Here is a 14,534-nt window from a genome sequence, read left to right as displayed (position 1 = left end):
TTGCTCCAGTCATGTCTTAGTTGCCAGAAAAATTCACGCGGTAGACTTGTGGTAGCAATCTGTCCAATATCATCATTCTAAAAAACTGTTTTCTGCTCCCGAAGTCCTAACTGCATGTATTGTATGGGGTAGTCTCCTCATATCATTGAGAATCCTTTCCGTCACTCTCTTGACTTAATGCTTCGGTCAACTTTTCTCTCTTTGACAATCTGTTAAAATTAAGGCGGCTAATGGAAATTCTTTGATGAAGGGAAGAGGGAAACTTAGAGCAGATTCGTAGGTATAAGAGTCGTTGTCGGTTGCTGCCTGTCGAAATATTAAGTCGAGCCCATGGATCAAATGATCCAGACCTTTAAAATTTGATCCAACAGTAAAAAATTATTATAAATTTTAAATTTTTTTATCAACTTCTTTGTTTTTAACCGTTAGATCAAATTTCAAAAGTATAGATCACTTAATCCATAGGCTTTGAAGGAAGAGATCCGAAGAGGATCTCTTTCCAACAGCTAGCTAGCTTGACCTTAATGTACTAAAAGAGATGAATTAAACAATAAATTAATGGATAACATCGTGATCAAGTAGAGTGTTTTAGGTGAAATAGAGTTTAGTAATTAAGCTCTTCAAATGATTCCAAGAATTAAGATATAAAATGTATGTTTTTGCAGGGTCCATCTCTTACTTTGGGTGCTGTTTCCTAGTAATAACCAAAACAAACAACTGTTTCCTGGCAGAGAACTTGGAATTGTTATTATTATTTTTCTTTCGAAGAAAGAATTATATTCTGAGTTTTTCTCATTTTTATATCTTTTTAACATCTAGGGCTGTTTGATATTCAGTTTGAAATTAGTTAATAAATATTGAAATCATGAATGCATCTGAATTACTTTAACACTCATTAGTTTCAAAAACAAAAACTTAAATCCAAGAGGAATACAAAAAATACTCAATTGTAGCTCGGAAATGGAAACCAATTTTACGAAGCTTCCATATGTATCAGTATTATATTTATGCTATTGTGTATCAATATATGTAATCAATAATGAAATGTCTTTATTTACTGTTAGATTCATGTTCATTATGTTGACTCAGTCTTTAACAATTAGAGGGTTGACTATGAAACGTTTTCTTTTCGGTTGTTTTCATTTTCTATTAAAGAGAAATTAAATGGAAGATAAGAGAATGCATGAAGAAGGATGGAGTGAGGTGGAAAGATAGTAGACTATAATATGGAATGGTACATTACCCATATTATTAGGGGTGGGTTCGGTACGGTTACTATACTGAACCCTCTATACCTATTACAGTATCAAACTTTCGGTTTGGCAAAATCCATTAATATTACCGTTCCAAACTTTCAATATATTGTAATTCGATATGCCAAATAGTTCAGTTGGCATAGTTTGGTAATGGTAATTTCCACTTTGTTAAACATATATATTTATAGCACATTAAACATAGTTATGGCATGGTAACTAACAACATCATCTTGTTTGAAGACATGTTTATGGCACTTGGCAATGGTGACCCCATTTATTTTTTACAAACAATATCCAGATCGCACCTACTTCTTTCACATTACAAGAAGGTTACAGAGATGGATGAGTGTGGAGTCGTTGGCATTTATTTTTTACAAACAATATCCAGATCGTACCTACTTCTTTCATATTACAAGAAGGTTACAGAGATGGATGAGTGTGGAGTCGTTGGCGGAATGGGAAAGTGTTCAAAGAGAGAGAACCTAAGTTACTGAAGGGTTTTTTTTTTTTTTTTTTACCTGTCCTTAGTTCAGGTGGAGGGATTGAACCAAACAAATATTATAGATAATATATATAAACATATATTATGTAATTATATGTTATATAATTTATAAATTCTATATTATTATATTTCGGTACGGTATGGTAGTGTCATGGTAATGGTATTGAATACCAAAACCATGGTAATGGTATTGGATACCAAAATCGTACCATAAAATTTCAATTCGGTACAATACAATGCTATTACGGATTGGCACAACAGTTAACAATTCGGTTGGCATGAAAATTTGGTAATAAAATTCACCCCTACATATTATTTCTCTCCCATCCCTCCACCCCTTTTCATATCCCTCATTATAGTCATATATTTTCCCTCTTAATCTCAAAAATAAAAATAAAAATAAAAATAAAAACAAGGTTCTAAAACGCGCTAGGTTCTAGCCGGGCGGTGGGCAGGGGCCTAACGCCCAAGCATAGGCGGGCCTAGACAGGATCTAGACAGTTTTTTTAGTTTTATTTAAATTTAATATATAACATATATATAAATGTCTGCTTATACTTAAAAAAATATATAATTGTATTGCGATATATAAATAGCAAAACATAATGACATATACATTATATAATATTAAAACATATTGAAAACATGGGGAACAAGAATATAATAAGTGTTATCCAAGTATTCAACAAGTCTCTTACAATTTACTGAAAAATAAAATGCAAATGAAAGTAATTTATTTGTTGTCTAAGTGAGAGCCGCAATTTAGGTAGGTGCCTAAATGAGTCTAGGCAGCTAGGCAGGTGCTTAGGCAAGTATAAGCACCCTTTCTTAATTTTCAAACGTCAAGGGATTAATTGGGGCATTGGCCAACCGTCTAGCATCTAGGCAGGGTTTGGCAAAGATTTTTAAATAGTGAAAAAAATAGAAACTAGAAATTGAAAAGAGGAAGGTTTAAGTCCAATACTTCTCCTCCAAATACTATAACACTAATGTGTGTCCATATACACATTATGTGTGTGTACACACATATATCTGTTGGGTGGTGCTATTCACATAACATTTTTTCCTTCTCACAAACCTTTTTCAATTTTCGGCTGTTGGATCGAAACAATTGAAAAAGATCAACGGACAAAAACTAATAAGGAGCTTTAGGAAGTAGAAAATGGTATGTGAATAGCAGTACCCTATCTCTTAACTAGCAGGATGGCACATGACACATAAAAAAAATAAAAATAAATGTAGATTTTAGGTCCAAATTGATCACAAGCAACTCTTTGTGTAAGTTCAAGTGGTAGAAGGATGTGTGATGAGGTAGAATTAGAATCCATTCAATTAATGAGAAATGGAAATTTTCTTTTCTTTTTGAGTACTCTTCATTTATTAAAATATTATTTCACTCATATGTTTTCATGTGTTTATTAATGTCACATCCCGGGCTCGACTCTACCGTAGCACGATATTGTTCGCTTTGGACCCCTGCCATGCCCTCACGATTTTGTTTCTGAGAACTAACACGAGAACTCCACAATAGGTCACCCATCATGGGATTGCTCTTGCGCGAACTCGCTTAACTTCGGAGTTTTGATGGAATCCGAAGCCAGTGAGCCCCCAAAAGGCCTTGTGCCAGGTAGAGATGAGAATATACATATAAGGTTTAGAGGATCCACTCCCCTAAGCGATGTAGGATGTTACAATTAACGTATAAGGAATAAAAAAAGTGTTGGCACTTAAAATTCATAATCAAATACCTAAAATCATATGAAATTGTTATTGACACTCGAAAAATCTAATTGTGCACTCCTCAAAAGTGTATTTTTCTTTCTAAACATAGAGAGTTTAAAGTGCAAAATGAGAATTTTGAAGTGCCAGCAACAATATCCAAATCATAATTCACATTAACATTCCCTTTCTTATTTTTTGTATTTGTATAACAACAAGAACAAAAATAGTCAAAAAGTGCATAATTTATCCCTTTATATAGGGTAGATAATCAATTTAGTCACGTTGGTAACGTACGTAGTGGCCTCACACCAGTTTTGAAATATACTTACTCCTTTATGTTCCAAATTTAATTTACAGTGTTCATTCTTTTTCTTACTTTTAATTTTTTTTTCTTTTTTTGTTATAAATAACAATTAGAAAAAAGTGAGGAATCCTATATTTTCATATCTAGTATGAAAAACTATTTGCACGACAGATGTTTGGACGACAAAGCTAAATTCATTACGCAAGTGCATTTTGGGCAATGAAACAATAGCTTCGTTGCGCAAGAATTGTGCTACTTTGCACGACACACATCTTTGCCGTGCAATACAGTTTGCACGACGAAAATGATACTCGTCGCGCAAAGTTAGTAAGAAAACCGCAGGTAATTTTTTTTTGGCGCGAAAAAATTGTGCGACGAAGTTTTTCTCGCAAAAACCTTGAGAGACACAAGCTTCGTAGCAGACAGTCCATTCAGCTTTTTAGTCAGAGCATTCAGTGCAGGTGAATTAGAGGAATCAATACCGTATTTAGTGTAGATGTTTGTGTGACAAAGGCTTCATCACACAAAGTTTCTAACCTTCCTATAAATATGCGCTTCTGCTCTCCTTATTCTTCACAATTCGTTTTGGAAACGCAAAGAAGCCATAATTCCTTTCACCGAATTATTATTGCATTTTTTGTTTGTTTTTTCATACGTGATGGCAGACTCTGATAGTCCTTCGTCAAGGACAATTCAAGGTGAAGGTTCTGAGAAATGTAATATGTACTTAATTTTGTTGGTTGTGTAAATTAATTAAATATTTAAGTAGACGAATATAAGTTTTTATTTTGTTGGTGGATAAGAAAAAGAAGAGAGTTGCGACATGTGTTCAATACACTTCTTGTGCTAAGAGTCGCTACCAAATCACTTACGCAAAATTAGTAGGATATGAGAAGTCGGATATGGTGAACAAGTTTAGGTGGGACATTGGGGTATGGTATGTGACAGATGCGGAGTGCATTGGGAGTATTGGAAAGATGTCCCCGAGGAGATAAAGACGGTCATGATCGATGCATTAGCAATACGTGTAAATTATTAATTAGTTAAATAATAATTTAGTTCTTTAGATAAAATATAATAGTAATATGTGTAATTTATTTATTTTTGCATATCAGCCTGATTAGAACATTGACAAAAGTGATGCAAATATGATGAAGTGCATCGACGTTGTGTTCAAGTATCATTTTTGGGAGTTGACGTTTGATGTTCAATGTGACCCAGGGCGACACGGAGTGGATGGACGAGCAAATGATTAGAATGGTTTTTCTTTTTTATTAATCTATTTATGGTTTTTTAAATAATGACACTGAATTATTAATAAATTGGAAGAATAAATTTTAATGGACTGTATTTATTTTGTTACATCTCGAGAACATATTTCTAAAATACTGTAATATTGACATTAGTATTTTGAGAAACTGTTTTCGAGATCGAATAAAATAAATATTTTCAATTGTCACGCAAAGGTTTAAGCGACAAAATGTTTGTCGCTACAACGTTTGTCGCTAAAACCTTTGCAGGGCTAGACTTCGTCGCACAAAACACTGTAAAAAGGTCAGTTAGCTTTTAAGTCGTCATATTTACTGCGAATGTATTGCGCGACGAAAGTTTGGTCATGCAAAACTTTGTGGGATGAAATTTTGTCACACAAAGCCATGGTCAGTGCTGTTGAAGTCATGTCATGTATTGCGTATTTATTTCTCACTTTGCTCAATGAACCTTTCGTAGCGCAAAGGTTGTAGTCTTGAAGGCACAACCAGCAATTTGTCACGTAAAGTGTTACTATTCTATATAAGCACAAATTGTGTTGCAGTTTTATTCACATTATTTTGTAACTTGATGGTAGATAATAAGGATAGTACGTAGGAGAGTGGAGGAAAGAAACTGGCAGGAGAGCATGCCCCCCAGGCCCCATGATATGATGTAATATGTGGAGTTTGCGCATGACATTAGTGTAGCAATGAGGAACAATTGTCCTACTGCTGAGTGACGTTCTTGGAAATATATGCCCAAGGATGTGAAAAAGGTTGTGATGGATCAATTATTAGTAAGTGTGACAAAGGTTGAAAATAATTAATTTTGTGAAATTGTTTGTTATATGTTGTAATTAATTATTTACATATATGTGTAATAGTGTAACTATACTCTTGATTATACGAACAAAGAGTTGATGAAGTTGATGGATGAGGCGTTGAAGAGGGGTTACAAGCAGTGGCATTATGATGTGGAGCGGAATGTAGGACCAGCGGAGCAGTAGTTTTAAATTTATGTTTTTGAGGACAATATTTAATTTTAAGGTTTTCTTATAGGTTATGTATTTGGACTTAATTACGCTTTAATTCATGTTTTTTTGTTTACATAATTGAATGGATTAATTTAATTTATTTAAGTTTTCAATTATTTTGAGAATAAATATTATAATTGAATATTTGTTTGTAATTATGAAGTTTACTAAATATAGATACTAAAGATCTATGTTTACGTAAACTTCATAATTACAATCAATTATGTTTTGCGCGATGAATGGTTTGTCGCGCAAAGGGCGTAAAAAATGCAGTTAAGTTTATCGCCCTATTTCGAATCTATATGTTTTGAGCGACAAACAATTTGTCGCATAAGGTGGTTTAATGCGACAAAGGCTTCGTCGTGCAAAGTTCGTTCAGCTTTTTGGTCAGAGCATTCAGTGCATGCAAATCAGCGAAATGATGAAGTTTTTTCACGAAAACCATGCGCGACACAGGCTTCATCGTACAAAGTCCTGAGTCAGAGTATTCAATGCATGTGAATCAGAGGAAGCAATACTGTATTTAGTGCAAATGTTTGTACAACAAAGGCTTCGTCGCTCAAAGTGCCTAACCCTCCTATAAATATGCTCTTCTGCCCTTCTTATTCTTCACAATTCGTTTTGGAAACACTTTACTATTTGCAAATTATAATCAATTTGTTCTTTGATTGTTGGTACAATGGCCGACTGTGGTGTGTGTTTGTCAAAGACAATGGATGGGGAAGGTTTCGGAAAAGGTTTGCATTGTAAATTTTGCATTTTGTATAAAGTTTTTATTTAGCTTCAATATTATAAATATATATTTTGTTGATAGACAAGAAGAAAAGAGTTGCGTACGGGTTCGACACACTTATGGTAGGAGCCATTACCGAATCACTGCTAACGAATTAATAGGGGTTGTGAAGTCAGATATTGGTGCTAGCTTTTAGTCCGATGTTGGAGTATTGGTGCGTGACAAATGTGGTGTGGATTGGGAGTCTTGTTGAGCCATCCCTAAGGAGCTGAAGATGCACTTGATCGTTAAGTTAGCTGTATGTGTTAAGTTATTAGTTAAATAATAATTATGTTTGTTAAATTTAATATAATAGTGAGATTTTAATTTATTAATTTTTTCATGATAGCCTAATTGGACATTGACAAAAGTAACCCAAATCTAATGAAGGCTATCGACATCTTCAAATCTCGTTTCCAGAGTGGAAGTTTGATAATCAACGTGTAGCAGAACTACTGCGAGAACCAGAACTACCAATGGAGGAGTATAATAGGGTTCTTTTATTTATAATTTTATTGCTTATTTAATAATAAGATCTAAATTAGAAGTTTTTTTTTATTATGAACTGTTTGATTAAATATGTACTTAATGTTTATTTTGAATATAATTAATACATTTTAATAAATATTTATATTAATTAATTATGCATGAATGGTTTAATGAAATAAGTTCTTGATTTATTAAGTATTTATGTGGTTTGAAAAAAATTGAAGACTAAATGGAAAAATTCAATTTTTTTTTTCAAAAAACGAATATTTAAAAAAAAAAAGTAATGTGCGACAAAATGTGGTTCGTCTTGCAAAGTGTTCTAAAAACGCGACAAAGCGTAGTTGGATGGCACCAAAAGTGGAAGCACCATGTTTTGCACGATGGTTCTTTAGTCGTGCAAATTCTTTTCACTTTATTGAATTTAACCAAAATGCAGGAAGGCATAAGCTGCAAAACAATTGTAGCAGGTGCCTTCCTCCTGGAATTTCTAGCAGTTGTAGTTGTGTTGTCGTTAATCTCGGAGGTATATTTTCTTAAGTAACTTATTTAATTTCCATTCATTTAAGTTGTTTTGTATGTAGTTTATAATTGTTGTGAGTTTATGTATTTGTATGCAAACAATTTAGTATGGATGTACAAAAAATGGTTTGCAATGTTCATATGTGCTTAGTTTCTCGTTTGAGAATTAGTTGGATTTCGTGAATGGATGCAAAAGCATGATTGCAGTCCAATTAATTCTTGAATTGTCCCAAAATTTTGGACAGTTTGAGAATGCACAATTAGATGTTGTATTATGCGATTCATGCATTAGAGTTTGAACGCAGGAAATTTGGTTGCATCTCTTTGCGTTTTTCAGGTGCATCATAGTTTTTTGTATCTACGTTGTGCAATTGAAGAACTGCAGGGAGATGCTGCCGAAATTTTACCACGATCAAACTCTAATGTGTTGGAATCGTAAATTATAGCACGTAATTGTGCATTCTCGAATGAGATAAGACCTATATCGAACGCATAAGGTGGCATGCCATAATTGAAGTTGTTGTAACCTTAGTAAATTTTTTATGTTTGCAGATGATATGGACAAATAGTGGATACATAATCCTAATAGATGTGCTGATGATTATTTGGATGGAATAAATCAGTTATTGATTTTGTAATTACAAACAACCGGGGTTTAACTCAAATTCGGTGTCCTTATAGAAAGTGTAACAACTCAATGATTAAATATTTTGAAATTGTTGGATACCATTTAGTCAGAAATGGGATGATGGAGACATATACTACATGAAATCATCATGGAGAACAAATACAATATGCTTCATCCTCACACATTACCCGAGCAATAGGGACAATTGAATCTGTTATGGACTCAAATGAACAAATTATGGACATTATAAATGATGGTTTTCCAAACGCTAGTTCGAATATGAATGAGGAAGTAGAAGATGACATCCTTCCCATCATGGACAGTGAAGCATTTGAAAAATATGAAAAACTATTAAAAAGTGCTAAGTAAGAATTATACCCCGGTTGCAAATGATTTTCGATGCTCATCGCCATTGTTGAGTTGATGCATGACAAAATAAAGTTTCATATGTTGAACCAGTGTTTTAATTACTTTTGGGGGGTTTTCGAGAGGATGCTTCCAAAAGACAACGGCCTGCCTAAAGATCATAAAAGTGCAAGGAAGGTGTTAAGTGGTCTTGGATTAGGATATGAAAAAATTCAAGGGTGTAAAAATAATTACATTTTGTTCTACAAAGAGAATAAAGCATTAGATAAACGTCCTGTATGTAATGAGTCGTGGTTTAAAATGACCTTTTAGAATAGAAAACAAAGATTCCACAAAAAGTTATGCGTTATCTCCCATTAAAGCCCAGGTTGCAGCGATTGTATATGTCGACACACACTACAAACGACATGAGGTGGCATAAGGATAAATGAATGGATGACAATGTTATAAGACATTTTGCAGATGGAAAGGCATGGAAAGAGTTTGATCGGTTGTACCCTAATTTTGCACGTAAGCCCCAGAACGTTAGATTGGGACTTGCAACAGACGAGTTTAATCTGTTTGGAGTTCTAAACCAAAACCGCAGCACTTGGCCAATTGTCGCAATTCCGTATAATTTGCCACCTTGGAAGTGCATGAAAAAAGAATATATGATGATGACATTGTTGATAACTCAAGATCCAAGCACACCTATTGATGTTTATTTACAACTGTTGTTTGATGAACTAGAAGAATTATGGGAAAATGTGTTCCCACATACGATAAATCTACCAAGAAGATGGTCACTTTGCGAGCAGCAATGATGTGGACTATAAACAATTTTCCTACGTACGCTATGATGTCTAGGTGGAGCACTAAGGTTTACTACGCTTGCCCAGTTTACAAATAGAACATAACATTTGGCTAGCACAGGGGAAAAGTTTATTGCCTAAGGCATCATAGATGGTTACCATAGGACCACGAGTGGCGTCAGAACAAGGCATCCTTCTTTAACGGCATAGAGATTCGGCGGAGACCCAAAGAATGTCCAAAGATGAAATTTTGGCTTATGTGAATCATTTGGATTTTGCTCCGTTGGGCAAATCCATAAATAGGACAAGACCAGACATATATCTGAACTGGACATACAACATGAGGTTGTTCAAGCTCCGGTACTGGTCGAAATTAAAATTGTGACACAACATCGATGTAATGCATGTGGAGAAAAATGTGTTTGATACACTGGTCAAAACTATACTAGACATCAAGGGAAAAACAAAAGACATAATAAAAGCTCATATCAATTTGAAAAAAATAAGCATTAGGCCAGGTTTATGGATGACGAGGGACGAAGACATAGCCAAAAAGAAGCTTGCATCGTTTTCTGTGAAACTAGATAAGAGGAAAGAGTTTTTGCAATTTCTATCTTCTGTACAGTTTCCAGATGGGTACGCTTCAAACATCAACCCGTTGTGCAAACATGGATGGAGGCAAATTTTCAGGCCTCAAGAGTCATGATTGTCATGTGATACTTCAACGCCATCTCCTAGTAGGAATTTGACACCTCTTGCTCAAAGATATGGTGAAGCCAATTATGTTGTTGGCAAGATATTTTCCTCAATTAACTGCAAGATCTTTGCGCAAGTCCGATGTTATACAGTTGCGTGATGATATTATTGAATTGCTATGCAAGTTTGAACAAATATTTCCTCCAGCTTTCTTCACAAGCATGATCCACATCATGATTCACTTGTCGGATGCGGCACTTCGAACCGGACCCATCAACTATCGATGGATGTATCTGATAAAAAGTTATTTAATCGCCATAAATACTTTAGGTTGTGGTGTATGTACGATTTGACTAATTTTACACGTTATTTTGTTTATTGATGCAGACTGCTAGGTGAATTAAAAAAGAGTGTACGAAATAGGGCAAAGCCTAAATGATCAATTGTGGAGGCATGGGTCGCATTTGAGCCACTTACATTTTGTGCAATGTACCTACTAGACGTTGAGATTACGTTCAATCGACAACAACACAATAATGACGGTGATGTGAGAAGTGAAAACTTTCTATCTTTGCCCAGAAGGGAGTCGTTTAACAAAATTGACATAGAGGTAGTGTAACATCCCACATTGCCCAGGGGAGTGGATCCTGTAAGCCTTATATGTATATTCCCATCTCTACCTAGAACGAGGCCTTTTGGGAACTCACTAGCTTCGGGTTCCATCGAAACTCCGAAGTTAAACGAGTTCGTGCGAGAGCAATCCCATGATGGGTGACACACTGGGAAGTTCTCGTGTGAGTTCCTAGAAACAAAACCGTGAGGGCGTGATCAGGGCCCAAAGCGGACAATATCATGCTACGGTGGATGAGAGCCCGGGATGTGGTGGGGGCCCGGGTCAGGATATGACAAGTAGCACATTGGTTTGTACTTAATAATTGTGACGAGACAATTACCTACCTAGATGAGCATGAAGAGTTCATGAAGCAGGAACATCCTTCACATTTATATGCCCATTCCGATGTAAATATAATCAACATTCTATTTCGGTGGTGTTTTAGTTTAATAAACAATGTTTATGAAATAATTCACAATTTTAAGTTTAATAAACAGTGTTTACGAAATAGTTTACAATATGCTTCATTTGTAAATAGAATTGAAATGTACGAAAAATAGTAAAATCTGGGATGCATTCACGAACTAGTATAAACATATATTATGCTATTACACGAACTAGTGTGATTCTCTGTTAATAATTTGTACATTCAACAAATAGTATAGTTTGATAAATAGTGTAGTTTTTAGTATGGATCCAGAATCAATTTGGTGTTTTAGTTCATTTTCTTAAATAGCATGCCCATTCCGATGTAAATCCATCAATATTTCAGTACTTTTAGTTAAGTTTCGTAAGTACGTTGAGTTATTTTGATTGATAAATAGTGTGGCGATGTTGTTGTGCATCCAGAATCAGTGTGGTTTTCTAGTTGTGATCTATTCATATATAAATCAATAAATAGTTCAGTTTTCTAGTAAAAAAAAGTGTGGTTTTCTAGTTCAGTTTGATAAATAGTTCAGGTTGCTTTGGTAAAAAAGTGTCGTTTCTAGTTCAATTTGATAAATAGTTCACTTTGATAAATAGTTCAGTTTGATAAATAGTTCAGGTTGCTTTGGTAAAAAAGAGTGGTTTTCTAGTTCACTTTGATAAATAGTTTAGTTTGCTTTGGTAAAAAAATGTGGTTTTCTAGTTCACTTTGATAAATAGTGTGGTCTATACAAATATAGATCATTAAATAGTTTACTTTTTTTAGTTCAGTATCACAAAGTACTTTGGTGTAGTTTTGTTCTAATTTAAGAAACAACATAGTTTTATTTTTGTTCTATTTAATGAACAATGTAACCTATTTTGATGTGAATTCAGTTTGATAAATTGTTTAGTTTAATACATAGTTTACTTTGATAAATAATTCAGTTTGATAAATAGTTCAGGTTGCTTTGGTAAAAAAGTATGGTTTTCTAGTTCACATAGTTTAGTTTGCTTTGGTAAAAAAATGTGGTTTTCTAGTTCATTTTGATAAATAGTTCAGTTTGCTTTGGTAAAAATGTGTGGTTTTCTAGTTCACTTTGATAAATAGTGTGGTCTATACAAATATAGATCATTAAATAGTTTACTTTTTTTAGTTCAGTATCACAAAGTACTTTAGTGTAGCTTTGTTCTAATTTAAGAAACAACATGGTTTTATTTTTGTTCTATTTGATGAATAGTGTAACCTATTTTGATGTGAATTCAGAATTAGTGTGTTTTCATAGTTCACTTTCATAATAAAAAATTGTGGCATATTTTGATATAGGTACAAAAATAGTTGTAATAATTAAACTATGTTTATTCCTACAGATGGACGGAGCCAAGAAACCAAGAATGAAGACTTTCGCTAAACAGAGTCCAGATAAGAAAAAGAATAAAAGACCTTCAACATCTTATGTGCAATACAGATGCAATGTTTTTGGGTTTGCAAATTCAATGCAATTGTACAAGCCATTGCTTCAACAATGCCGTGATGTCTGCAATCATTTGGGAAAGACACCATTTTTAAGTCTAATCAAGTTCTACATGGATGATGAAACCGTTGCAACTGAGAGAAAAAAAAGTCTGATATGGAGCTGATCAAGATTATACAATGCTATCACTGCAAGCAACAAAAGTTCAAATTCGGAGATCATGAGCCAAAAGGAATAACAAGTGAAGATGTTGCTCAAATATTTGGTTTGAACAACCAAGGAGTTGAACTACCAAACACAGAAAAATACACAAAAAACATGAAAGACAACTTTGTAAAAACATATTTTGCGAACCAAAAAATAGTGAAAAAAAGGACATTCTTGAACCGTACAAAAAATCAATCCAAGACGAAACTCTTGAAGGGGCAAAAGCTACTGCTTCAATCATATGTGTGCATCTCCTACAATCCCTCTTATTTGCAACCTCTGGAACATACATCACATGGAGCTTCATAACAATTGTGGGGCATTGGACCAAATCAGCAAATACAACTGGGCAAAAAGAGTGAGTTACTACTTGTTCAAGATGATTAACAAATCAAAGAAAAAGAGGAAAAATGGGAAAGAGTCAGCAACAACAAGCGGATGTACTGCCCTTATTTTGGTAAGAAATAAGAACCATATTTTAAAAACATGAATTTTGTCTTATAAAATACACAAGAAAGTAATTCAAAGTTCTTATTTCATGCAGTATTGGATTTGTCTTCACACCAATCTGGTGGAGACAATAAGTGGATGAGAAAACATGGTTCCTGCCATTGGAAGATGAGACATAACCAAAATCCACAAAGCTATCAAAGATATTCCAGTTGAACAAATTGAGGTAAGGACCAATAACAAAAGTATTTCAATAAACAATATATTTTTGCACTTTACAGTTTCATAACATAATGATCTTTACAGTTTATAGTTTCAGAAGTAGTCGCTTCATAATTATACAGAAATAGTTCAAATTTGAAGCTCAATAATAATTCAACTTTTCATTTGTACCAACAATGAAACCTGCATAATCTCTAATACAACAAATCCAGCTATAGTGTCATTTATATAAAACATAAATAGTGTCAAATCCATCAATAGTTTCTAAATTTCTTGAAGAGTTCATGTTTGCAGTCTAAAAGAAAAGAACATTTCAATAAATAGTGATATATCAATAATGTAATAATACAAAATCTAGAAAATAATGTCATACTACAAATATTGATAGTTTACAATTTCATAAATAGTGCCATAATAATGATCTATGAATAGTTTAGATTTCACGTTGTATATATAGTTTCTCTTAGCATTTCTATAAACAATAACATATATTACTCTATTATATGAACTAGTGTGATTCTCTTTTAATAATTTGTACATTCAGTGAATAGTTTGTTTTTTTTAAAGTTTAATAAACAGTGTTTACGAAACAAGGACATTATTATGTAATTTAATAACTATTTAATGTGTGACTGTGCATATTGGTGGTGGTATTCCTTGTGCTGAAGCAAATGAGTCGATTCCTGCTGCTATACCTTCTGAAGAACCAATAGAGGAGCAATCCAACATAAACCAAGAAGAAGACAATGCCATTCCTTCTCCTGAACTAAGAAACAAGGCTTCCAAGAAAAAAGAAAAGAAGACAACAAGAAGGAAAAGGAAGAGAACTGAAG

This window comes from Malus domestica, chromosome 01 (assembly GCF_042453785.1).
Source record: "Malus domestica chromosome 01, GDT2T_hap1".
Classification (NCBI taxonomy): Eukaryota; Viridiplantae; Streptophyta; class Magnoliopsida; order Rosales; family Rosaceae; genus Malus; species Malus domestica.
This window is presented reverse-complemented; position numbering follows the sequence as displayed.